Below are 27,808 nucleotides of genomic sequence, written 5' to 3' on the forward strand. Positions count from 1 at the left end.
GGGGTCACGCGTCATAGTTTTTAAAATGTAATGTTCGTTCGGGATTTCAAGGGCAGGAGAGGCCCCTACGTTATTTTTTTAAAGTAATCGATCAAGAAAGGCTTTTCGGAAAATGTGAGTATGGACTTATCTTTGTTTTAATTTTAAGTATTAATTATGATTTGAGGTATTCGGAAGGACTAGGGAAGTGTTTAGTGAAGTTCTCTCATTCTCTCTCTTGTAAGGTCGTTCAATCGTTAAGGAAGTAAAGAGATTATTGTTTTAAATTGTAATCCTGCTATTTAAATGTTCTTTAAAATGATGTTGAGTATTTGACTTTAAGAATAAAATAATTTTAATTAAGTATTATGTTATTTTGCAAAATCTCCTTAGTTCAGCTCTCACCAGACATCCTGTACGGGATGACGAACCTATGATCCTAGGTACAGTAAAGTATTTTATGAAGTTAAGACTAGTTGATGCCAAGCGAGTTGTTTCTATGTAAAGAGCTACGATTCTCGCCCCCCCCCCCCTCTGAAGGTGGATCGTGACTGAAATGGCGGTGGCACCGGCTAGGTGCACGTGACAGAAATGGTGGAGGCGCCGGGTAGGTTCTATTTCTGGAGAGAGAGAGAGGTAGATTTTTATGTTTATTATTAAGTTAGTTTCAGCTTCTGATAGCAGGTTACTAAGAGTTTACTTGAGGAGAGGATTACGGAATTTTAGTCTATAGTGGAGGAAGTCTTTGAGATTTTTTTTTTGACGTAACAGATGTTTATTTGAGGATACTTGTAAGGATAAAGTTTATAGTGATAAGTTGTTTTAAGTCGTTGAATTTATTGTAGATTTATATCGGGGATTATTACGTGAGGAGAATACGTTATAAGTTAAATGCTTATTAGAGATAATGCAAGTGGTTTAATTTAATTGAAGTTCATTTTAAGATTGTAGGTTAAGAGAATTATAATTTAAAATAAAGTTTTTTGTCGTAAATAGGAATTATTTTCAAGAGAAGTTTGTTTTGTTTTCGTGCGCGTAGGAGACGAGACGTACGAATTAAATCAGTCGAGGGAAGGATAAACGTTAGAAAGGAATTAAAGAGAAAACGAGAGTTTATGTAAAAGAGAGTTATAGAATTTATAGTGATGTTTTGTTTTAATTAGAAAAATGTTGAGAGTTGTTTCAGAACGACACGTCAGTGGACGTGGCAGAGTGAACACGTGACGGGGAGGTGCTGAGACCTAGCGGAGAACGGAGGAACCGCAAGCGAGGGTTGGCGCACCTGATGGAATTCGGTGACGTCACGGGCTCATACGGAGACGTGGACAGGCCGTGACCTTGTTTTGATCAGCTGTACGGTAACTTAGCGATAAGAAAATAGACTATTGGTTAAATAAATTTAAATTTAAGTGTGTTTTAGGAGAAGAGGAACTTTCAGTATGTAAGTAATTTAATTTAAGAAGTGTATGATGTATAGGCTAGAAGTGTTTCGTTGTAAGTTGTTTATGTTTTTGTTAGTTAAATTCTACCTCGGTTTTAAAAATATTTTTTTGGGATTTGTAAACATTATTAAGGAGGTACACTATAAAATCGATAAGCATTGAGAAAAGTGGGAAGGATAGTTTTTGTGTGTAGAGGGAATTTACTCCAAGGGAACAGAGAGACAAAATTAATGTTTTCTTTAGGGCGAGGGACCCTAAGGTGAGGTGTTGTGTCCCTGGGAAGTAGGGATTGTAGAACAGACCCATAGGAGATGGGCTATCTACGTGAATTAAGGGTCAGGAGAATCCTGAGAGTTGTGAGTAGTTTGGGGCAGGAGTTCCCCATGGTAGTACCGAAGTGGCTATCCTGTATGGGATAGGGTACCATTTCAATGAAGTTTGTTGGTGGGGTTAGAATCCCTTGCTGTGTAGTGGGCCTATAGCAGATAGGCACTACAGTGAAATTTTTGGTTATTTTGTGAGGTAAATTCCCTGGAGGTTAAGTAAGATTGGATTCAGTTAGGAAGGAGGGAAATGAGAAACATTGCTGTAGAGAGTTAGTGTACTTGCCTAATGTGAAATTGAATTTTACTAAATTAATTTAGGAGAAAGTTTTGTTCGGTAAATAAATAATAATGGAAGATAGCTAGATAATTAATTAATTTTTTTTGAGTAAGGTGTTTTAAGTAATGAAATAAAATAAGGTGAAGTAATTTGAATAATTGGGGAGGAGTTTCTTTAAGAGTTTAGATAATTGTTTTTGAATTTATTGAGATATTCAGCCAGTGAAGTTTGAGTGTGAGAGATACAGTGAGATTTTAAGGAAATCGGTTGTTTATTAATTAGGACAAATGAGATTTTATGATTAAGAGTCAGTAAGCATAGTTAAAATTTACGACATGATATTTGTTGACAGTTTACAGTTATTAAGGAGAAAACAGAGTAATCTATTTATTTTTATTTTAATGGTTTGAAGATAAGATTATGAATTTTTTTTGGAAGTTTCTTTGGCATGTTGGAATAATTTTTTTTGATTTTTAGAATTTACAGAGAAAATTTAATTGATTTACATTAGTTTGGAAGTATGGAGGTTTAGTGTTCGATTAGCCCTAACTTGATGGTCGGATCCCAAAAGAATGCCGTAAAACCGATAGCCAATTGAGAGGAATGCGGTAGGCGCTTGTGTAGAGAGGGGTTGTGGGAAAACTCCTTGGGACTGATGGCAGATCAGGGGCCCTAAATAGTGTGTGATGCTGTAAAACCAGTGCAGAGAAAGCCTGGTATGCTTAAATTTTTGGGCACAGGTTATGTAAACCTGGGGTTCCATGGGATTTAGTCATGTTAGCTGCTGTGAGACATTAAGATTTCCAGGCTCCATAGTAAATTCAATGTAAATTTTTGTTTTCTTAAAATAATAAATTTGTTTTTAATTTTTTTGAGATATTTGATTTGTAACAGTGAATACAGACCCCGAGGAATAAGAGTTGTCATGCTGTGAGAGGAGAAGGTGGTAGGCCTAAAAGGGTACAGGCACCACAGAGGTTATGTGCATTGCATAATTTAAATATAAGGAAACTTGAGAATTTGAAATTTTGTTGTTGGGTTGTACACCCATAAGAAGAGTATAGGCAGAATTTTTATTGTTATGAGATGTCTAATTTAATTGAAAAGAAGAAAGTTTAAAGATGCAAGGTAACATTATTATTGTAATAATTGAAAGAGATTAAGAGGTAGAGAGAAATAGGCAGTTTTTGTTTGTAAGTACTAAAGTTTACAAATAGAAATTTAGTAACTAAGAATGAATAATAAGTTAAGTCTAGTGTAAAAGTTTTTTTTAAGTTTGTTAAGTTAAGAGTCACAAGTAAATTTTTTTTTTAGAGAGAATGTCTTTGATAGGAAGTATTAGAAACTTATGGGAATTTTAGGGTAACATAAATAATGTAGGTAATGAATAATAAATAGATGGTAGGTCTTAAGTTAGGATTAACATTTGAAGCAGAATTTAATTAAGAAGAAGGAAAATAAATAGGCCTAATGAAAAGAACAAAAAAGGATTTTATGGTAAAGCATTTTTTTTAAGTAATAAACAATGAATAATAATGTTGTTTCAGGGTAATGTGTACTAATAATACAATTTTTTTTTTAGGACCAAAGAACAGGAATTATGTAATTTAAATTAACATGTATTTTTGAAACTGTTACAGATTCCTTAAGATGAGCTGAGCAGCAGTCCAGTTTACAAGATGACAAGAGTTCGAGAGACAAGATACAAGATCACTGAAACAAGAGCCAAGACTGAAGATTCAAGAGAAGAGAAAGCTGGCAGCCATGGACTTACAAGTGGAGATTAATAAGGTCATGTAAAGTTTTATTTTTTTTATGGAAGACAGTAACTGGAGTTTTTTTTTGTTATAAACATTATTTACAGAACTTTTTAGGTTATAGTAATGTAATGGAACTAGTGAGTTGTGGTAGCTGTCAAAAAGAACTAATACCTTAAGTTTAATTTTTAAAGTTAATTTTCTTAATTTACAGAGGGATTAGTAGTTTTTTTTAAACCTTATTTAGGTTGGAATTTAAATACAATAGCTTATTATAAATGTGTACGAACAGTTCAAGTTCACAGTACTGATAGGTAGGTCAGATGATCTTATTGATTTTGATGATTTGTTGTTTTGAGTTGATTTTTAGGTGTTGTGAATTAGACAATGAAATAGTTCTGAAAACTTAAATTATTTCAAGCTAAGAAATAGTAAAGTTAATTGTAACTCAAAGGACACCAGAATTTAATTTTTTTTTTGAATTAGTAATGTTTGAAAATTTTATACTTTACAAGAAAGGTTATAAACAAACAGATCGGATGGAACAAGGATGCAGTAAATCACAATTTCATTTAGAATTATTGATTAGCTTTTGAGGTTATGAAGTAAAAGTAATTATAGTTTAAAAGTTTGAATAAAAAAAAATGTTTTTTTTTATTTGTTTGAAATAGAAAGTTTAAAAGTTAATTAGTCATGATCTAGGTGGGTGATGGGGTGGGAATTGGCCACTCTTTTTCCCTATAACCTCCCTAACATGGCCTTCTATTACAACTAACAGAAATAAAGAAGAAGAAAAATGAAGAATTATTAGTTAGAATGTTTCTTTCATGAAGATACCTGATGAACTTTTACTGTTTGGAAGAATAGAAGCAAGGTTAGTCAGATATTTTTACTCAGAAGAAGAAGAAGATAAAGCAGTTTTATGACTCGACAAGCCAGAGATTGGTGTTTCCCCTCTGCGCTTCTATTGACTACGTTGTTTACTCTCATGGGATAGCTGGTTCGGCACCATGGAGAGAGATTGGTGGGCATTGTGGTTGCCCCCAGAAGAAAAGAAGAGTAGAAGAGGTTATGGGTGGGTCATGTGAACTGACCTTCAACCCAGTTACTTCGTGGGGACTATTTGCTGTATAGAGAAGATCAAGACTCAAGAGTTAGGGAAAATCATTGGAGGTCATGTTTCCCTTCCTTAAGTTTTTCCTATCAAATTATTTGCCTGATTAGATTATGCTAAGGGTGGGATACTTTATGTTAGCAGTTGAATTAATTAATTTTATTTTTTTGTGTGTTTGCATCCTTGCCCATCGATTGCAGTTTAGTAGTTAGTTTTGTATTTGTCAGGCGTGATGGTAATGCCTGTTGATGATGTTTCAGAATTGTAATCTGTTCGTGATGAGGATGGCACAACTCCGAAGCAGATGTGGGGAGAAGTTGTGAGCTGCCCTGGAAGCCAGTCCAGTAGCTGTTGGAGTTGAGTGGTGTTTGCTGATGGCCAGCCCAGGGAGCTACTCTTCTCGACAACACTGACTTCGAGGAGTTGCACCAACCTTCACGAGATAAGAGTTTAATTAATTGAAACACTGTAAGGACACTTAATTTTTTTTGAAGAACGAAAGAAGTATGGTAATAAACGGAAACTGAAAAAAAAATAATAATAATTATCAAGAATTTGCACATTGTTTAACGAATACTGAGAAACTAAGAACAGTAATTTAATTTGTAAAGAGAGCTTCACTAACAGAACAATTTATTTTAGAATTGAGAACTCGAGCCTCTGAAGGTTCCTGTGAGAACAAACCAGATAAAAGTTTTACATTTAATTTTATGAATACTTGTTGTTTTAAAATAAATCTTATGCAGAATCTAGATGTATGTTCAGACAGCAAGGAACTAAGAAAATTATTATTTTTGTGAAATGAGGAATTTATAGTTATGGTTTAATGGAAAAAGACAATTTGTAATTTTGAGGTAGCTCGATGGGGCTCGAGCTCTGTGAGGGGAGGGTTATGTCGCGGGTTGAAATTTTGCAGGGTTGTTGAAATCAAATTTAGGGACTTTACTGACGGGACTCTGGGCTGGCTGCTCTGTTCACTCGTCAGCGCAAGTGGCGTGACCATGTAATTGGGGCACGGGGCCGGCGCGGCGCGCTGCGGGCTTGCAGAATTTTGTTTGTTTGTTTGGCCGCGCGCTGGCGCAGCCACGGGCCGCAGTTACTGGGGCGCGCTGTCGTAACAAGCCGCGCGGTGTGGCCTGCACATTGGGGTAGAGGGGGGGTAGTCTTCCCAGATGTTCTAGTTAGTTGTTTAGTAAATTTGACTTCAATAACGAGCTTTTGTTATGGTAGGCGCGGCAGGGCGCGCGAATTTAAGCGCAAGTGAGTGGTGACTCGGGGCTCACTCAGGCGGAGGCTATGCGTCTCACCTGTGGCCACGAGTTGTTAGTTCGTTCGTGATGTAGGAATTCAGGCTCACTCAGGCGGAGGCTATGCGTCTCACCTGTGGTCACGAGTTGTTAGTTCGTTCGTGATGTAGGAATTCAGGCTCACTCAGGCGGAGGCTATGCGTCTCACCTGTGGTCACGAGTTGTTAGTTCGTTCGTGATGTAGGAATTCAAGCTTTCGGGCGGAAGCTATGGTCGACGCCAGAGGCCACGAGTCGTTTAATTTAAGTTAGGTCATAATGTAGTCGTCAAGCTTTCGGGCGGAGGCTATGGCCCTCGTCAGGGGTCACGCGTCATAGTTTTTAAAATGTAATGTTCGTTCGGGATTTCAAGGGCAGGAGAGGCCCCTACGTTATTTTTTTAAAGTAATCGATCAAGAAAGGCTTTTCGGAAAATGTGAGTATGGACTTATCTTTGTTTTAATTTTAAGTATTAATTATGATTTGAGGTATTCGGAAGGACTAGGGAAGTGTTTAGTGAAGTTCTCTCATTCTCTCTCTTGTAAGGTCGTTCAATCGTTAAGGAAGTAAAGAGATTATTGTTTTAAATTGTAATCCTGCTATTTAAATGTTCTTTAAAATGATGTTGAGTATTTGACTTTAAGAATAAAATAATTTTAATTAAGTATTATGTTATTTTGCAAAATCTCCTTAGTTCAGCTCTCACCAGACATCCTGTACGGGATGACGAACCTATGATCCTAGGTACAGTAAAGTATTTTATGAAGTTAAGACTAGTTGATGCCAAGCGAGTTGTTTCTATGTAAAGAGCTACGATTCTCGCCCCCCCCCCCCTCTGAAGGTGGATCGTGACTGAAATGGCGGTGGCACCGGCTAGGTGCACGTGACAATATATTCAAAGACCTTAGTGAATCCTACAGATTTGCGTCTCTGAGACGATAAAACTCTTTGAAACATCGAACGTAAGCAATAATCTGAACTACAAGGATGGAATGACAGCAGCAAGGGAGAATGAAAAAAACAGAAGCGGTCATTAATCACCAACATGTGGAGCCACCGTTAGCTCCGGGCTAAATACAGCTGTTCTGTTCATAATGAAGCCTTTTTTAAGTGCCCATTGGTCGACTTCAAGGCTTCATCCTTCACCATGCTGCACATTACGTGCCATGAGCGCTGTAGTCCTATGATGAAGTAGCCCTATGCGCTTCAAGGATACTTTGCTACCCAGAAAATCTGGGAAATATTCGTGCGTGATAACGTCTTTATATAATATGTCGAAGTTTATAACTATGTACATAATCCCTGATGGTACCCCAAATGGGCATAGCCTCTGGAAATCTGCGCCGTTTAATTTTGTGCCAAATTAAATAATTTTCAAACGTATTTACCTTTCGCATGCGTCTGTATATTGCCTAAGGTTGCGTGGAGGTTTCCAAACCAATAAGGAACTGTAAACAAAAGATAAATCGAATCACGTTTGTTAAGAATGATAAGACATTTCTCACGTGTGCAACCAATGAGCACGGGACATTTCCCTGATAATGTACAGGACTGTAGAGTTTACCCAAAAGGCCCTTGAAACTACAATTTTTTTCCACGGAAGAAAAAAAAACATGTTCTAAGTAATGTTAGTACATGAATTAAATTTAACCTAATTAAATAATAAAACATTTGTGCGCTTGTGCAATGTACACTCAAAACTAAGAAAGGATCCATTTACATCTCGTCCACGCTAGACCTAGCTTGCAAGTTCACAGTCTACTGCCCGAGTGCACAAATTAATGAAATTAAATATCGTGAAGTATACAAGTTGCAAAGAAGCAATTAGCGTGTCTTGCGGGAAACAGCTCGCGGATTTTTCATTTTGAAGCTTTTCGTGGCCAGAGGCTTCGACTACTTCTTGTATTCCGGGTTCAGGCGATTTCTGATAAAACACCAAGGTGCGTGTTTTTGTACCTTGCAGACGTTATTAAAGGAAATCAGTTACAGGTACAAGGCAGCCGCCCAGACCACGTGATCAGCAGGATCCCTGTTATTACTTTAGCAGCTGTCATGTAGTGTGTCTGTCAGTCAGTTGTAGTATCTATTCATTATATATAGAGACCTGAAATTTTCGCACGACTTTCTGGTTCTGTAATGAACTCAACACTGCTGCACACAAATAAGCGGGTGTCTATTGTCTGCTGGCTGCTGCTACGTCTACCTTCCGGCTAGATAGCTTGTGATTGGGTCATTTGGATTTTGTTAATGCTGTCGCTTGTTTCTTGTCCTTCGGGGCGTGCCAGAACTACCGATGGTCCGCCGACGATGCAGTTCGTGTGTACGATGGTATGCATTCCAGAATCTTTCGAATAATAAGAACACGAATTTTTCAGGTCTATAATTAGCTTACGTAACGTAAATGTCACTTATCCGAATGTTAATAACGCCAAATATCAAATTTAATGTTCTCTTTATTTAGTTGTATTTTTATCAATTTAGTCAATTATCAAAACCATCGTCGATATTTAAATTACTGGCTGTCTCAAAAACAATGTTTCGAAGTGTTATGTTTTGTGTAGAGGACTATCCCAATACTCCAGACCCTCGGAGAGGGTTATCACAAATATTATGGCCTCTAAAAAGTAAACGTTTAGGACCGCCACAGGTCACCAAAAAGGGGTCTTCGAAAAACAGGCTGAAAACTCAAACAACGACATTTTTTTTTCGTAAATTAGCTTACACAGCAGCGACACGTAGAGACTGAGAAATTTCTTGGGGGGGGAGGGGGGTTAAACACCACCGGGCCCACCTGCCTGCCCCCCCCCCCCCCAAGGGATCTACGCCCATGGCCACAAATGTTTTGGTCCTAACATAGCAAGTCACGTGACAAATATGATAGCTACGAGACGAGTGTATCTTATGCAACTCAACTTTGCTTTTAAAAAACAAATACCTATTGCTTCAACATACCCATCCAACTCTAAAGGTCTCATCCTGGATTTCAGAAGAAGATGTGGCTTCCGATGATGTTCTTGCTGTTCACTAGCATTATTGAAACTACTCATTACTGCGCTTACGAATTCGCGGCTAAGACGCATCAGGATGAAATGATGTCAGTTAGCGTCCAGGTCTAAAATTTATTTTCTGTCCATCTTAATAACAGTTTTCTATTTTCGCAAGTAGAGATGATTCGACGATGGTGTTAACATAGTTAACATTGGAAGTTATCATTCTGTAAAATACTCGTTATAAATGGTTTTAAATTTAATTTGTTGTCCATATTCTTTAATTTTGGGCGATGACTGATTTGTAATTAGAGCGCGCAAGCCGTTTTTGCAGCAAATTCGTGTTACCACTGCTCCATTGTTAAGAGCTCATCGATTGTCACAACCACTGCGTTATCACAAAACCCTCTTCACAACAGCTTTGTTCAACATCACAACAACATTGCGTGTCGGTGTGTTGGAATTTCAAGCACGCACGTTTCAGTAGCAGGAACTGTCGAGATATTTTTTATGCCGGTACACACTTTTTGGTGTGGTACATTGAAAAAAAAATGTTTGGACTTTTTAGAAGGAAAATCCTCGGAAACACAGTTTCCAACGATGATGCTTGTAAAACTGCAAAGCAGAGCTTTTACCATTTGCAAATGGTATAAAGCTAAGCCTTGCAGTTTTACAAGTGATATCGTTGGCAACTGAGTTTCCAAGGATATTTCTTGTAAAAAGTACACATATTATTTACTCTGTATATACGCAAGTTTACATGCGGGCTTATTTTATTACCGTTTTTCCCAAGCGGGAATGGTTCATCGTGGAGGCTAAATGGTCACAGGCATGTTACTAGGTATCGGTAGACGGTTTAAGCACAACTCCAGAAATAAATTATAATTATTCATGAGCTAAAAAGCATAACAGCTTTATTTTCTTTTAACATTCTTTAGACATATTAGATAAAAATTCACAAATGTGTGACGTTAGAACTTTTAATAGAAAATGCTTGATTGTTTAAAAAACATGCCATTCCGTAGCACAAATAGGCACGAAGAGTTTAGGAATCCATCTGTTAGTGTAAAATTAATTAACATTGTGGTGTCAGGTCTGGCTTATAAAAAATATTGGAAATGTTACTTGTATGTACGAATATATATATCTGAATACTTTATACCCACTTTATTGAATTTTATAACGGGCCAAATAGCTGATAGGTGGTTTGTTGTTATAAAAATTTCAATTATAGAATATTAAATTTAAATAGATACCAAAAATAAAGCATTTTTCATGCCTGCGTTTAATCGTACAAATTTTAACGTGAAATTTTGGATGTCTAGTTCTTTATAAAGTCGTCACTACTGAATCAATCTGAATGAAATTTGAACAGACTTACCGTATATGCTGGATTAACACAAAAACTGAATAATTAAACCTTGAGGGGGTAAAATGGTTATGATTGGTTTTATAATATAAAAAAAATTCTCAAAAGAAAATTAAACCGGAAGTAATAAACTGGTACAAATAATAAACATAAGGTTAAAATTTTATAGAAATGTACCTATTAATTTTACCGCCAAAAGGGTGAAATTATAAAAGGCTAAATTAGTTGTTTTTTTACAGTGGGAAATATCTTGGAAGCTTATTACTTATAAAATAAGATATTGTACATGAAAAACATTCATTAAGAACATCGTAACTCCCTTCAACACAATCATTTGTCTTTTAATTTAAGCCCCTTAAGTTCCATTGAAAGCAGTGTTATCAAAGATAATAAATAATGCATGCTGACAAAGTGGCGGGTATAAATATGAGCACTCCATGTTACTCCCAAGGCTTACCTGCTGGCGAGTACCCAGTGCTCAGAACTGAGCATACAAGTGGCGTGACACAGTGCTCAGAGACGTCGACTCTGGGCAGGGCCGCGGGCTGAGAGATATGGCACGTGGGCATGTAAGCATCGCGCACCATCTCGCGGGAGAATGCTGGTAACATTAGAAGATGAGTTCCCATGGATCAAACTCAGAGGGGTCGGTACCACAACGTCGAAATACCTTAACGCCGAATGTCAAAATTGACCACAACGACGACAGATAGAAAACTTCTGTGTACCACAACGCCGAAATAACAACTGAATTAATTTGTGTGTGTTTCTTAAATGTACCTTAACGCCGAAATACCACAATCAAACCTAACCTTACCTAATCTAACCTAGCGTAATATAACCTAACCTAGTCTAACCTTACCTAGTCTAATCTAACCTAGTCTAACCTAACCTTTGTGGCAGTCCTGCAATGACATTTTTCGGCGTCAGTGTATTTCGACGTTGTGGTAATAGTGGCGTTGTGGTACACAACAGTTTTCTAGCTGTCGGTGTTTTGGACAATTTGGCATTTCGGCGTTGTGGTGCGTCCCCAACCCAGAGCCTCGGCGCCTCGCGCGTGGAGGGGACGCGGCACTCGATGCACGAGTCTGATGGCCGCTGCTGCTGAGAGCGCGCACCACTCACATCCATGGGCGCAGCCTCGGGGGCCGAAATAAGCTATAAGAATGTATTTATGATAGGCCTGTTTTTGGAGATTCAGGGTTGGGGGATGGGGCATTTTAAAATATATATATATACAATTCTTTAAAATTCATTTTGAAGCTACTAGGCGAAACTTATTGATCTTCAAATTCTTAAAATTTTATGTATACAGTGCCAATTGTGAAATGTAGATAGAGAATAACAATACCATTTCTTATAATCGTGTTCTTATATGTGTTTGAAGAGAAAGCTTCTCTCTAATTAGTGGCCATAAATTAAACCATTTATCTGTCATTTTGAGCTGCGTAATTAGTTGCATTATTTCTGTGAGAAAATAAGCCATAGAGGAGGTTACTGCCGCCTAGCCCCTTGCTGCACCATTACCCGTCTCCACCAAAGTGGGGTCACTAGTGGGACAACTTGAAGGACCTTCACTAGAGATGCTGGATACACGACTGAGAAATTAACTGTTACCGTAACAGCAGATCGCTTGCACGAGATGTTACCGCCGGGTTTTTAAACCTGCCGATCCGCATCAGCACATAGGACGGTCGTGTGTATAGGAGAGAGGTCGTGTGCATGGGAGAGAGGTCGTGTGCATGGGAGAAAGATTGTGTGCATGGGAGAGAGGTCGTGTGCATGGGAGAGAGGCAGTGTGCATGGGAGAGAGGCAGTGTGCATGGGAGAGAGGTCGTGTGCATGGGAGAGAGGCAGTGTGCATGGGAGAGAGGTCGTGTGCATGGGAGAGAGGTCGTGTGGATGGGAGGGAGGTCGTGTGGATGGGAGGGAGGTCGTGTGGATGGGAGAGAGGTCGTGTGCATGGGAGAGAGGTCGTGTGCATTGGAGAGAGGTCGTGTGCATGGGAGAGAGGTCGTGTGCATGGGAGAGAGGTCGTGTGCATGGGAGAGAGGTCGTGTGCATGGGAGAGAGGTCGTGTGCATGGGAGAGAGGTCGTGTGCATGGGAGAGAGGTCGTGTGCATGGGAGAGAGGTCGTGTGCATGGGAGAGAGGTCGTGTGTCTGGGAGAGAGGTCGTGTGTCTGGGAGAGAGGTCGTGTGTCTGGGAGAGAGGTTGTGTGCATGGGAGAGAGGTCGTGTGCATGGGAGAGAGGCAGTGTGCATGGGAGAGAGGTCGTGTGCATGGGAGAGAGGTCGTGTGGATGGGAGGGAGGTCGTGTGCATGGGAGAGAGGTCGTGTGCATGGGAGAGAGGTCGTGTGTCTGGGAGAGAGGTCGTGTGTCTGGGAGAGAGGTCGTGTGCATGGGAGAGAGGTCATGTGGATGGGAGGGAGGTCGTGTGCATGGGAGAGAGGTCGTGTGCATGGGAGAGAGGTCGTGTGTCTGGGAGAGAGGTTGTGTGCATGGGAGAGAGGTCGTGTGCATGGGAGAGAGGCCGTGTGCATGGGAGAGAGGTCGTGTGCATGCGAGAGAGTTCGCGTGAAAAATAACTCGGGCAATTAATACCTAAGTACTTGTAAAGATGCTCCCTTAGTAGATTTCGACGAAACGGCCAACAGACACACCTGCAGTAACGACGCATTAGGAAGAAAATAAAACTCAATTAATGCTGACGTTTTTATTTCCTTTTTTTTGTTTTGTTTCTTCTGTCTCTAATGAGAAATGAGAAACCAAATAACGAGAAGATGTTTACGCTTTTCAGATGCCCTGAAGGGAGGAGTGCGGCTGGTTCATTAAACATGATTTCTTTTCATGGCAGGTGTTCAACTACCTGGCATAACTATGTGGTGCTGCTGTGTGAAGCATAAGGTCCAGGCCGCGTAAGAGGTACGCACATTCAACTGCTTTATGCTACCAAATTCAACAGCATATTAGTCCATTAAATTACACACAACCACGTCGCTCAGAATACTCACGTAGAAAATTGTTTACCTTAATCATATATTTCATAAGTTTCATAGCACTTTGTCCCAATAAAAATGCCAAATATGGAAAGAATATTAAATAGTAGATCTAATCAAAACTGAGCAATGCAGAAATTTAAAAGATGCAATAATAATTTAATCACATAAAGTTTTCGTATAGATTTATTATTCGTAGTAATATTTACATTTTAAAATTTCCTATATCAAAAGTGCGTATATTTTTCATTAAGTATAAAATACAGATTGTTTTTATTTAATGGAAGACTGCAACGTTTTAATTTAATTTCTTAAATACTGTATTATAACTACTATATTAAAATTACACAGGGTTTTGGATCCGCGAGTGTAAATATCAGAATATCAATGTTATTTAGAAGAAAAAAAAAGTTTTTAGTAAAGCATGGGTTTTGAAACATAGTCTTGGATAGTTTTTATTTTACGAGTTTGGGTTGTAATTATTTAAAAAAAATTTCATAGCAATACGCCATTTCTGGTTTTAACTGTATGTCACAGAGAAATTACAAGAATGAACAAGAAAAATGAATACACAAACACAGACCACCAGCTGATGTCAAATGTCAAACATATAGACAGCGCAGAGAGAATTCCGTGGAAGTAAAATAGTCTGTAAAAATATCACAGCACAGATAAACAGTGGGCTGACAACGAGACAGTTGTAAAAAGCTACGAAACAGACACTCTGGACAACACAACGAATGCACAGACGAACACAATGGTCTTCCTAAGACAAACAGTTGTGACGTTTCGGGAACTGACATCTTTTCCCGTCATCATCATGCACAAACAAACTGATGGAAGACACTGGGAAAAACAAAGGGTTTCATATTGGAGACTCACAAGGCAGTTTTAGGAGCGTGCAGAGAATACCAATATCGGTGTAAAATGTTTTAGTCAATCCCAGTGTAATCGAGGCTGCTGTCGTGGTTTATTAACCTCACTCACTACTGCAAAGTGCGCTCATGCACATAGACATGTTGAAAGAGAACCATGTATCACAGAGGTCAGCAAGGCAAGAATCCTTGCATGTTCATGTTTAGATGAAATATTATGTGAAGCTATTGAATTAGATGAAGCAGCTGTAAGACACTCGACACGCGTTCCAGAACGCAGGTTCAAAACCATGTCCAGTTATTCTGATATCGGTTATTTATGGTTATAGATACGAAACATTTCACACATACATTTAGTTGCAAGTTAGAATACTAACATCAACACTCTCGCACTGTGTTCGTGATTGGACCGCAGTTATCTGGACACGCCCCTCTGCGACCGTGAGCCAACGATGTCCAGCTAGGAGAGAAGTGAGCGAATCAGGTTAGTGCCAATTAACAAGGATAAAAATGTTGTCTCTACGATATCAACCAATGGGAAAGCAAACATGGGTTGAGTACAGCTACGATTTTTATTTATACCCTGAATCCAGATGAATCCGCTAAATTTCCGTGTCTCTATTTAAGGTTTCCAGAAATTGCTCCATCCAAATGCTCCATCCTCGACATACCCGTTATTTGGAGTTGTGACTGATCAACTTTAATAAATTAGCTGTCGATGAGTCGTTAGGTTATTTCGCACACAATCAAGTTGGAATAGTGAGTACCTATCCTTTAAGTACGAGGTTTTTCAATCCATCTCTTTGGCAAGTTACTGAAATGCGTGCGTTTAGGTAAGCTCTGCAGAACGAGTGAGAATACGACTGACAAACTTTGGCTGCAGGTTCATCATCGACTATATATATATATATATATATATATATATATATATATATATATATATATACTTTTAAGAAAATAAGTACAACTTACATTCTGAACTGCTTGAAGCTGGAGTTGAAACGATTTCATTGTAAATAATATAGAAAGTATTTTTGTTGGAATGTCAAAATTATATAACGAAACTAAACTCTACAACGACCGCAAAACTGATTTCATTGAAATAAAAAAATAATTAAATGTCGATGAAATTTGAAACAGCTAAAAACGTTGGTAACTGTATATTATTATTATAATAATGAAATTCCACCACTATGAAGTTGTTGGTCGTTAGAATAATGACTTGTTCTGTACGTGTTGAATGTAATAATTGTCGCGCTCGGTTGATTGCAGTTTCACGAGGTTGCAGTTGATTTCCCTCGCCGTCAGTGACAATAATTGATGCGAACCCCAGGCCCAGTTCCATTAAGCGAGAGCGACGGGGCAGCCCGCGGCGGCCAATCGCAGGCAGGAATGCGCGCCGGCCCCACCAATCATAATTACCCCCGTCGCCTCTGCCCGCTCGGCTGCCTCATTAAGCCCCGCGCCTACCCGGGCACACATGCGGTGCGCAGAGCTTCAGGAAAAACAACGCGATTTTAAAACCACTCAAGATATCCGAGTTGGGTCTGCTTACGAAAGGCGTTTAAGAGTTCGCTGAGGGCCGAAAAGTACTTTTGATTTCGGATTAAATTTTTAAACTGTATTTTTAGAAGAGTTAAAATGGCTAAAACGCGTGTTTTCAGAGTAATTTTTAGGAGTAAAACAACCAGAACAGATACTTGAAAGCACTTAAGGGACTTGCGTTACCCTTTTGTCATCATTTCTCAGCCATATAATGTTACGGTCGCCGCTCAAATTTCACAGTTTTCCTGTGACGACGAGAAGACTGCGGGCCAGTTCAGAGACTTGCGCTTAGAGGCTATACTGCGCTAGAAATACCAGCGAGCATCGCGCTTATCACCCCGCCTCACTAACACAGATACACCCCTGACGAGGCGGTGAGCACGTTCCACGCAGGAAGCCTAAGATGTACATCAAGTTCTGTCCCTGCCCGAACACGCCCGAATATTCACCTTAGGCCAACCTCGGGTTTATTTATATTTATTTATATTTCTCTGTTTATTTTAATGTAGCTATACCAACCTAACCAACCGTCCATAGTGTTTTAATGTAGCTAACCTAACCGACCGCTTTTAATATTTGAATTCATTTTTCCTGCCCAAAAATAAAACAAATCCCGAGGTCGGCCGAAGGTGAATATTCGGGCGTGTTCGGGCAGGGACAGAACTTGATGGACATCTTAGGCTTCCCGTTCCACGCACCCGCGGTGGTGCTTGCAGCGCCAGGGAAACACGACATCCGCAGACGTGGGCTCTGCGAGTGCTACAGGTGCCGTGTATACGTGCGAGACCAACTAGGCCATGATCTGGAACAGTAGCTCAGTCTCGTTGTTTACTATTCAAACAGACAGTCGATATTGTAAATCTGTTACAATTTAGTATTAATAATTCATATTAATTCATTAGGCTTCTTTTCATGTTTACTTTCATGAGAAAATGTTTCTTTTTCAAGAAGTTCAGGACATTGCATTTTTTCTCATTACACTTTTCCCTTCCACTCTCGAACGGTAACGATTCTATACTTATAAATACATGGGTTTCACTTATAATCTATATTACACGTAGTTCAGAAATTTTGGTATTACACTAGTTTTGTCACTAGAAGCATATAATGTTATATATATAGGGTAAATCCAGGAGAGATGGACCACCTTTTTTGAAACTCTTATAATTTTGTTATTTGTCAAGATATTGGTGAAGTAAATTTCACTATGATATTCTGGTGAACTATGTATATGAAAAGCAAAGGTATATGTAGAAAATTTACGTTAACAAAGTGAAGAAAATTTTTGAAAAATTTGCAGTACTGGTCCATCTATACCATATACCTAGGGTTAGATGGACCAGCCTATATGGGAGAGATGGACCAGCATTGAGAAAGCTATTTTATCAGTTATGACTAACTTTAAATTCAGATTTAAGCACTCAATTAAACAAAAATCGTTTCTCACGTACAAGTCTACAGTGTCTATACATTAACATGATTTACAAGGTCTTTCATCTTTCAGATGTAGTTTTTTAAAACTCGTACAGATTTTAGTTCTTTTTTTCCACATACATCGCATTTATTTTCGTACTTTGTGCAGTTCTCATACAACCAACGGGAACACACTGTGCTTTAATCCAGTCTACTGTACTTTTTGTAGTATTTTAGTCCTCATAAACCCAAGACATTCATCTTCGTCCCAGTCTCCATCATCACTTATCATACAAAATTGGCTGAGAAAATCATTTGGTGTTTGGTTTTTTATGTTTTGTAGGCCTAACAGTCCTAGTTAGAATAGCTTCTTCTCTCCGTCTTTTTCTTTCTTGTTCTTTTATTTTCTTCAGTTTGTCATGTTTTCCTTGGGTAATACGTTGTACATTATCCTTAGAATTTAGTACTTTCGAAACACTTGCACTCTTACCACGGGCTGTAGTTTTTTGTTAAGATTGGAATAGGTGAAATGTTATTCAAAATTTTTGTTGGCGTGGGGTTGTCGACCTCTTTGACTCCGGAGACACTGGTGGGCCCTGACGAAGTTCCAGGAGTCGCCAGGCATTCATCACTGATAGGATGTTCGAAATGTCTTGTAGGCAGAGCAGATTCGAGTGGAGGGGTAGACCTATCGGTGACTATGGTTGCTTCTTGGTTTGATGTCAAACCAATGTCTGGAGAGTGTAGTTGAACTAAATTCGTTTCAGTAGCTTCAGAAAGTGACGTTTCACTAGAACCTCTTGTGTCAGGGGTGATGATTGTTGAATCTTCGCTAGGTGTCAGGTAAACGTAGTCTGGTATTGCAGACATGTTTAGCGGAATAATTCCACATGCCTTGAAGCCGGAAACTGCATATTTACAGTCGCTGATTTGGACCAAGCATATCCTAGCAACTTGCCAAATTGCAGTCTCGTAATCTGCCGCAATGGGTTGTTCCTCATGAACACATTACATTCTTTGTTGTAGTTAAACTTCAAAGATTTAAAAAACCTTCTGTCAAGTGGCTGCAAGAAATTGGGTCGTGTGACTAGGAAGGCTAAGCAAAATTATATAATTTTCATCAGCGAATTCAAGCATTTCCACACTGCTGCAATGGGAGGAGTATCCGTCAAGAATCAACAGTACTTTTCCAGCAGGCTTTCTTTGCAAAAAGTGATGTTTCAACCAGTAGAAAAATAATTCAGAGGTTATGTAAGCAGATTTCACGTTCATTGCAATCATGGAACCCGGAGGCATGCCATCACTGAACTCCTGTTTCTTATTCTTCCCTTTAAAAATGCAATAGGAAGGAATGTAGTTGCGATTATTTATATCCTATTTAAAAGTGGCCGAAAGATAGTAATTTGATCGAATGATAAAAGTAACTATGGCCTCAAAGGTGCTCACTTTACCGCATACAGCCTATATTGTATTTTTGTATTTAAAGTAAGCTTAACGGAGAGAAGAATTTACCATAAAAATTTGGAAATTAACCTACAAATTACTTTATATGTTTTGTGACTAATTTTTTTGTAGAAACGACATTTCAAATCTACAGCCTACTCATTAATAATACGTACGCCCATTTAAAACGATGGTCCATCTCTCCCACGATGGTCCATCTCTCCCACATTATTTTGGTCCATCTATACCGATCGTTAGGGAGAGATGGACCGGGCCGCCATTACGTCCCTGTTGTGCCCAGCGTAGCTACAGAACACTACAAAGATACGTTTAGCTTGTTTACATGTTGTAAGGAATGATGGTTAAAAAATATTGCAAAATACTGTCTCTACGACACAACTGCGTTCACATTAACAAAATTTTTGACCTACCTGTTTTCTATTTTCTTTAATATCTTCTCAATTTACTCATACTAAAGGAACTAAAACAACACAGCACGCGCAATACAGTTGCCACGACACATTCCTACCAACCATGGCGCTTTCTATTAGCAGGTTCGTGAAATATGCCACCGGTCCATCTCACCCGGTGGTCCATCTCTCGTGGATTTACCCTATATATATATATATATATATATATATATATATATATATATATATATATTAACATTCTGTTCTTCTCAGAAAACTATATTCACAGATGCGCCAGATATTTTGACCGTTTCTGGTTAGTTCTACTTACTGTAGAATCTAGTGGAATAGTTTATTTCAGAAACAACATCGGTCACTGTTTTGGCTGTTTTGAGTTTACCAAGAATTCCTTTTTTGTACATGTGGGCGCACAGTTTAAAACAAATGATACATCAGAGCTTTATAAGGCCTTGAAAACAATAATTTATTGCAGACGCAACATAAGTCAAGGGGCTGTGTTGTTTCTGCACTTAACGGTTAGTAAAAATTACCTTCGTCTATAATGTCAACTGTCAAATTTAGCAACCCAAGGCCCAAAGACTGAAAAAGTTTTGGTTTTTCAAAATGTTTTGTTATTTTTAACGGACTGCAAAAAAAAAATAAGGTTCTCAATTCGTCTGTGTATGTATATATATTGTTACGAACGTGAGCAAGGCCGGGACACGTGCAGGTGCAGAGCTGGCTGACGGCTACCACAACATGATATGCGCCGCACGCGCCTCGAAGATTACAAGGATTGTCGCTTCCCCCCCCCCTCCTTCCCTCCACTCACCGCGCGGCGCCCTGCCTTTGACATGTAAATGACACCTGACAGCTGCGAAGTTACGCGAGCCGCCGATACGTGTTTCGAGAGATTTCTGCTTTTGTGTCGGCGCGGAATGACGCGACTAGCCCCGGCCGCGCTCGTGAGTTCCGGAAATTGCGGCTGATAGATAAAACGAGGACGGCGGTCTCGAAAGGAGAGTCAGTTCAGAGTTCAGTTGGGAGTTCTCCCGCGGCGGAGTTCCGGGGCGATAGTGCTGCGGGTGCGGCGGAGTCCCGAGCGTAGTTCCGAGCGAAACGTCGAGTGGATCCTCGGCGAAGACAAGTGGCGGCGGAGTGTGGCAACGGAGCCCCGCGGCGGATGTCCACGAGGGCTGCTGTGGCGAGAGTTGCGCCAGAGGTGCGGCCTAGCGAGGTGTGTGGATTGTGAGAAACGAGTGACTGGGGGAAGCAACAACATTTTTTTAAATTGCAATTGATTATTTGCCATTTTAGAAGATTAATTGTAAGTGACATAATTAGTGGCCATCAATAAAACTGTGTAGTGTAATAAAATCTTTATTTGGGCTATTCTTTACGAACCCGCGGTAAATCGTAACAATATGTATGTATATATATTATGTATGGTCGGGTATAACATCTTTATTTATGACCGGATTTGAATGATTCATTATTCGTTGGGTTCAATATAGCTCCAGGGTGGTCACATATTAATTTCATTGTTATTGAACTTGTAATTCGAAGATACATCAGGGAACTCCTTAAAATCAAATATGATATCGATAGTGATTGAGGTATTGTTATGTTTATGACAGTTCCATAATAAAATAGGTACCTAACTATGGTCAAGGACTTGCGAAGATGGACTGGACTTGGACTACAAAAGTTAACGGCAAACAGCACGAATGTAAAGATTGAATTATTATGGATATAATGTCAATACTATAGGTACCTTACTATAAAACTAAGCAGAAACATCTCAGAAAACGTTTGCAGAAAATAACATCATAAAAATGGTGAATTGAATTATTGAGATGAATTATACAATTTTAATATGTATTATTAGTAAAAAGGATAATTTGTTAGTATATAATGTCAATTAAAGGTCGAAGCTAGACTTTGCAATCGTATCATTTCTGACAATGCTCTTTCGTCGAGAGGCCTACTCAATTATTTATTTGATTTTAATTCAGACAATGCTATTTCTTCCAAGGTTTTACACGACTGAGAGCTACATGCACCTAGCCTTAAAAAAATTATTGTTTCCTAGGTCTATAACAGTTTATGAAGTGTAGTGCCCTGTAACATGTGCACCGTAACTTCCCAAAGTAGAATAAAATGTAATATTTGGCTCTCGGCGCCTCAGTATCGACCGATCTCCTGAAAAGTTGCATTAACAAGAGTTATCGCAACCAAGTAATCTTAATCTTTCATTCTGCTTCCAATCGAATCATCTTCAAATTTTTATTAAGACCATTCAAGTAATTCGCCTTCTTCGATTTGTTCTCTCCGAAGAGCAGGCCACTTTAATTTTTCTCAATTTACAAGCCCGTCAGAGACCGATAAATAGCACCTTAGCATGACCCAGGATTCTTCAGCTAACTTCAGCGTTGATAATAAACATCCGCAGTTATAGACGTATTTTAGAACGACAATGTTTGGTGGCGTCTTTGCATAAGTGGCTATTTCACGAGATTCATCTACAACGTTTATGGTGCAAATTCTAAGTTTTTTCACATTTTCTGCTGTCATGTTATCGTTGTAAACATCCACATTTTTTTACAGTGGGATGGATTTGAACTGCAACTCCGTTCGCAAACTCCACTGTTAAGGACATTCTGCTACGTTCACAGAGCAATTGCATCTGATTGGTAGTTAAGTTACCAACTCGCAAATTATTAAACATATAAATGAGTTCACTATCGTTTCGTTGGAGCAAAATTAAAACTGATGCCACAAATTAATTTCTGCTGCAAACCGCAATGTTTGCAAAATCACCAGTGACCTTTGACAGGAGGCAGTTGAATAATGTCACCAAAGAGTAAGATGTTAACTCCACAAAATATTTTCTCGTTGTTTTTAAATCCCTGTAGACGTAAATGGATAACTCTCGAATTCTCGCAAGAGAGCATTGAAATGTCATCCATGACTGGCCAGTCTGTATGGCAGCATTTGCTTCTGTCTTGATGAAGTTTATGTCCCGTCAAACGTTGATATGTCATTGTGTTGCCTTTTCGGTAGGAAGTAAAAATACGGAATGCAGAGTCTTGCCAAATATATGTCGAGCAGCGACCCCAGTTAAGGATGTATTTCCCACAAGTTTGGGTTTGAGTGATACTTAGATAGTTGCATCATAACAACGTGTGATGTGTTCCACTAGTAATTTTAATAAGTATGACTTGCCAGTGCCTGCACATCCCATAGTGAAAAGTAACACCTGCTCTTCCAACGCCATTAAAATCAGCTTAATAGTTTCAGAAACTATATAAAGCATTTACAAGACGAGCACATTCTTCCTCTGATTCATTAGACAACCGCTCACAGATTTGACTAAATCGATTAGCACGGCGTTCAACTTCTTAATTTGTTAACTTTCACATATCATAGTAAATCTATTCTACTTTTACTTTGTTATTGGACTATATAATTTTATTATTACTTTCAAATGAGGTATTGGTGACAATCAATTTTAAACCACATAAAAACATGGGACAATAATGGCAGTAGACAAATAAAAACACACTATGTAGTTATGTTGTTTGGAAAACTGCAAAATATTTTTAATAACTTTATCCCTCACTGTTAGACAAATATCCCACATAAATAAATACAACTTTAGTACAAATACAGGCAGTTTGGATTTCAGAATAAAAAACTGTGGCAGTGATAGATTAGCTTAACAGATCATCCTTAAATTCGTAATTTCCGGAGGTATGTAGGGCACACACATAAACTAAAAGTTTGTTTGTCCTGATAGATTTTATGTCACCAAATATTTTCACCACTTGAAAGTTTTATTTTAACTGCTTAGTCTATTTATAATGCGCCGGCTAGTTAGTTCAGGGTGAGCAGATAACTTTAAAAACAAGACACCTGGGGTTAGACGAGATAATGAAGTTTGTAATGAATAAAAAAAATTATGTTTATAAAAATTATGTCACGAATTTCTATTAAGTTCCTTAGGGTTCATTTGTCTATAGGGTCATAAAAATCAGATGTGTGTTTTGGGTAGCGGTGACAATTAGGGAAATTAACAAGCGCCACAATGGCGTAACTTACGGTATCGGCGACAATCGCAATTTCTATCCACAATAATTAAATAAATTATATATATTTCCCTAAAACATTTTCTACACACGTAGCTTTGCACATCTACTTGTGTCATAAATACACACAATCCTATTTACTTTCAATTGTTATATTTATTTAACAAACTATATTGGCTTTAACTTCGAGCGTCCTTCGGTCTTCAAAAAGTCCCCAACATTCTTTCGATCGTTGCCAGCCCGTTCAAAAACGTCCATATGGCGCATTCCTATTGGCCCGTACGAATCGTAAGATTTAAGCTTTAAGTCCAAAACAATTACACACAATTACAACAATAACCGAAATATTAAATGTTTTTCAAAATAAAACTTAACCAAGGAAAAATACGTGTTATTAAATGTTGTAATAAAAAAATAAGTTTTTAAATGTATTGTTGCAAATGACTCGGTCCACAGTCATAGAGAGCATTCACATTGATAGATGTTTTCTGTTTATAATCAAATAATATTGACACTCGATACTGTTTTGTAATGATTCACAATGCTAAATTAAATGTTTGCAAACGTAAATATAAACAAACAATCTGGGCCTATGTTTCGGCACACTATATTTTGTGTTTTCTTTGCGCGTTGCTACAATTAGAATCGTTGCCTCCTTATTTTTCTCTCTTTTTTTTTTTTTTTTTTTTACTGGCGATAAGAAAGCGCGCCAGTCTTCGCCAGACTGTATGTTTTTTATCACTCGCGGTGAGATTGTTCGTAGCACTAGACCTGCGTTCGGGTCTTCCGCGTTTTCCTGCATATTTTTCTTCCGTTATAGTTGGAAGGTCTAGACGTTCTAGAAGTTCTGGTCGTTTCAGCAACAAGAGGATGGGACATAAGTGCAAATCACTGGCACTCAGGTGAGTTGAACGACGAAAGGGAAACAATGTAGCCCTGACTGGAATGGGCTGCACTCTACAACAATAGGGGTGCTGTGCAGGACTCGGCGCATCACCGACCGGACGGCGGCGAGACTGGAGGGCTGCATTCCTGTGGATCACCAGGTGGCGGTCTTCAGCTGACCACCACCTACTGCTAGCAGAGGGGACGCTAGCGATGGATGGCGGCATCGTGCCGTCGCACGAACCACTCTGCTTGGCATCGCGCTGTTCCCGGACAGCGCCCAAGAGGTGTGCTGGGCTGCTAGGCGGAGGGCAACACCACTCCACTGCAGTGTTCCGGCCCACGGACAGCAGGTTGCAGTCCAACTTGGTGGTTGGCGGCTGCGACTCACTATACGGGATGAGGATGTGGAAGTCGTCGACAGTCTCACACAATCACTTACACTCTCATCAATCTAATCACTCTTAATTCTTAGCTTTCGCACCCGGAAACTGTGGAAGTTCCAGCTTATATTCTAAATAAGTTCGCTGTGTGCCATTTGCTATCGCTAAATTGCAATCTAGCCTGCTACTCTCTTCTTTGCTTGACGTGGGATGACCTTTTAAGTTAACTAACTGCCTTTTGCATTAACAAATATTCTTAAGTTTTACAATTATTAAAATATTATTATAATTTTTTTTAACTTTATACATGTTTGTATTTCAACAATGTGTCTTACAACTTAAAATCAGTAGTTGTATTTTTCATATATCAATATTAAAAACAGCATATATTGTTTTTTACAACAATATAAACAATTAGTTAAATCTTCATAATGATAACTTACAATCATATATACATACATATGTATATATTACAATGTACCTATTATTCATATACTTGTTTAATTATGACTTTTAACATGCTAACTTGAGTATTGAAAATACTATTACATATCAACAATATAATATTTACAAAGTTATTTACATGTACCTTTTCTTACAGTCTATGGAAGAGCAATAACGTACATACTTATTTTGCTGCTCTCTTTTCCATTTTTTTTTCATGTTTATTTTCTGAGCCTCTTTCTCGCTCCAGACGAACGATTTTTTTATTCTTTTATTATCGTCTCTTTTTCACGGCCACGCAGACAGCTGTTGCGCGCAGGCGACACGAGAAAAAAAACTTGTTTCTATTTACATTTCTGGAGTATACATTTCATACTGTATGCTTCATCTTCCTTTCACTTTACAGCTGATTAAAATGACGATTCATAACTCCGCCGTTCCGCTTCGGAATCGTGCGTTGTCTTCAAGTAAATTTCAATTTGCAGTTACGCCCTCGGTGGTTTGAAGGCCACTTCTCATAGCAATCTGCTATTATGGTGTGGTAGAATTTCTTGATATAAGGAGTAGATGGCTACTTGCAATTGGCGTTGCAGCATAATACCATCGCGACACAAGTGCTTGTCTTGTCACACATATGTTTCAGCTTTCCAGAGAAATCCACATCCTCCAACGATCGCTTCTACGCGTAGATAGTTATCACAAACATCTGTGTGCGTGTGCTACACGTAGATAAATATTCAGAAACATCAGTGGGTGTGCTAGTGGTGTTAAAATTTGCACTTACTGTGCTGGATTTTACAAAACACAGGTATGTCTTCTCCTTCCATTACTAACCATTCAGGGCCGTAGCCAGGATTTTGCGAAGGAGGGGGTCCAATTAATTTGTATGTCGCCTGGCTCTTTATAATAACATTTTAAAATTTAGAGTATCACATTAAGATTAATTGATAATTAATGAGATAAAAATTACTTAAATAAACAAATAACTCTTTAATTTGATTAAATATTTTTAATGTTTAAATATATTGTTCTTCATTCTTGTATCAAGTACAGACAAGTAATAAATACATAAGAACACATTAAGGTCCTTAAAAACATTAATCACACATGCAAGTTGTATTAAAAACAAATATTTACAGTAACAGCCTTCTATTTCCTTTACGTGCCATAACATTTAACACATCATCTGCTTTAAATGGTACAGGATAATGTATAGACATCAATGATAAGCCAGTTAATCTCTCTTTTGACATCTTATTCCTTAAGTAAGTTTTAATTCTTTTTAGTGATGAAAATGATCTCTCTGCTTCGCAGGTAGAGACCGGCAAAGATGCCAAAACACACAGTAAATAATGAATAGTTGGATAAAAGTTTTTGTCGCGTGCATCTAAAATTGACATAATCTGAGATGGTGAGAGATCTCTCTCACTTGAACTCCATTTTTTACACCACAGAATATACTCTGCTTCAAATGCACTTTGTGAAATTCTGTGTTCATAATAAACTTTCAGTCTTTCCATAATTTCAGTTGTATGTTCCAGTTTACAGTTTTTTGGAAGCAGCATCTCAATGGCAGACAAGAACACTTTGTTTTGACTAAATCTCTGGTGTAGATTCACAATGAGTGAATCTACAGCAGGAATGAAGACTGATCTTCTATAGTACTCTTCGGGTGAATCATGTGGAATATTGTCCCTATTAGTTTGTTTTTTTGCCTGTCTTGGAATATCAATCTGAGACTCTAAAACGGTTTCAGCGATAGCTAATGATTTCTGGAAGATCTTGTGAAATTCACTTTTATCTTGTTCACCTGTGCGGAGGTCTTTGAGAACCTGTACAATGTCTTCACTGAACTTAACTGCTGAAGATAGTTCATGTTGAGGATTTTGGAGGTATGTTGAAAGTGGTAATGTCAGACTGAAAAGATATTCACAAACTAGCACTGACACTAAGAAGCTTCCTTTCTCCATAGCAGATAGAAGAGTTGAAGCGGTACTTGAAAATGACTGGTCCAGTTCTGAGAGATCTTGAAGACTTGGAACTATTGCAGGAAAAAGCTCAACAAATGTGTTAATAGAGATTTGACGCTCAACAAATCTTGTTTCACAGACTGCCAACAATCTATATTTCTTTGATTCTGGCAGAATCTTGGCAATTTTATCTTTTAAAAGGTTTCCTGCTTGAGCATTGTGCCTAAAGAACTTGGTTACTTCTTTTAAAACTCCAAGGCTGTTTGAGATCAATGGTACATTAAGCGATTCAGAGTGTACTAAATTCAGGCGATGACTTGAGCAATGGACATACATTGCTTTTGGATAGAGTTGGAGGATTCTTGTTTGAACACCTGTTTTACAACCACTCATTGTGGAAGCTCCATCATATCCTTGACCAATTAATTTGTCTAGGTCAATACCTAAACCATGGCATGACTCCAAAATTTTTGTAGTCACATTTTCTGCAGATAGATCTGTCAGTGGAAAAAAAGTTACAAAATCTTCCCTGAGAGATGGCTGGCCCTCAGTCATTACATATCTGATACACAGTGAGAACTGCTCTTGACCCGACACATCCAGTGTTTCATCCCCAATAATGGAGAAACATTCAGCATTGTTGATATTTTTTGCTAATCTTTCTTGAATAAGCTGGCCACAAATACCTATTATTTCATTTTGAATTTCTGGGCTGAAGTAGGACGAATTTCTGGAGCCATGAAGCATATGATTCTTCAGTTTTTCATCAATACTTGCTCGGTATCTAATTAGAGCCCTAAACTTTCCATCTTTTTT

The 27,808-nt window shown here is 38.5% G+C and overlaps 1 long non-coding RNA gene across 1 annotated transcript; it reads left to right on the forward strand.

Moving 5' to 3' along the window:
• The first annotated feature begins 1,200 nt into the window (after positions 1–1,200).
• Positions 1,201–4,578, forward strand: LOC134533556 (uncharacterized). Its single transcript, XR_010075331.1, has 2 exons — positions 1,201–1,420; positions 3,665–4,578. It is a non-coding gene; the product is annotated as an uncharacterized LOC134533556 (long non-coding RNA).
• The last annotated feature ends 23,230 nt before the right edge of the window (positions 4,579–27,808 follow it).

This window comes from Bacillus rossius, chromosome 6, assembly GCF_032445375.1.
Source record: "Bacillus rossius redtenbacheri isolate Brsri chromosome 6, Brsri_v3, whole genome shotgun sequence".
NCBI lineage: Eukaryota > Metazoa > Arthropoda > Insecta > Phasmatodea > Bacillidae > Bacillus > Bacillus rossius.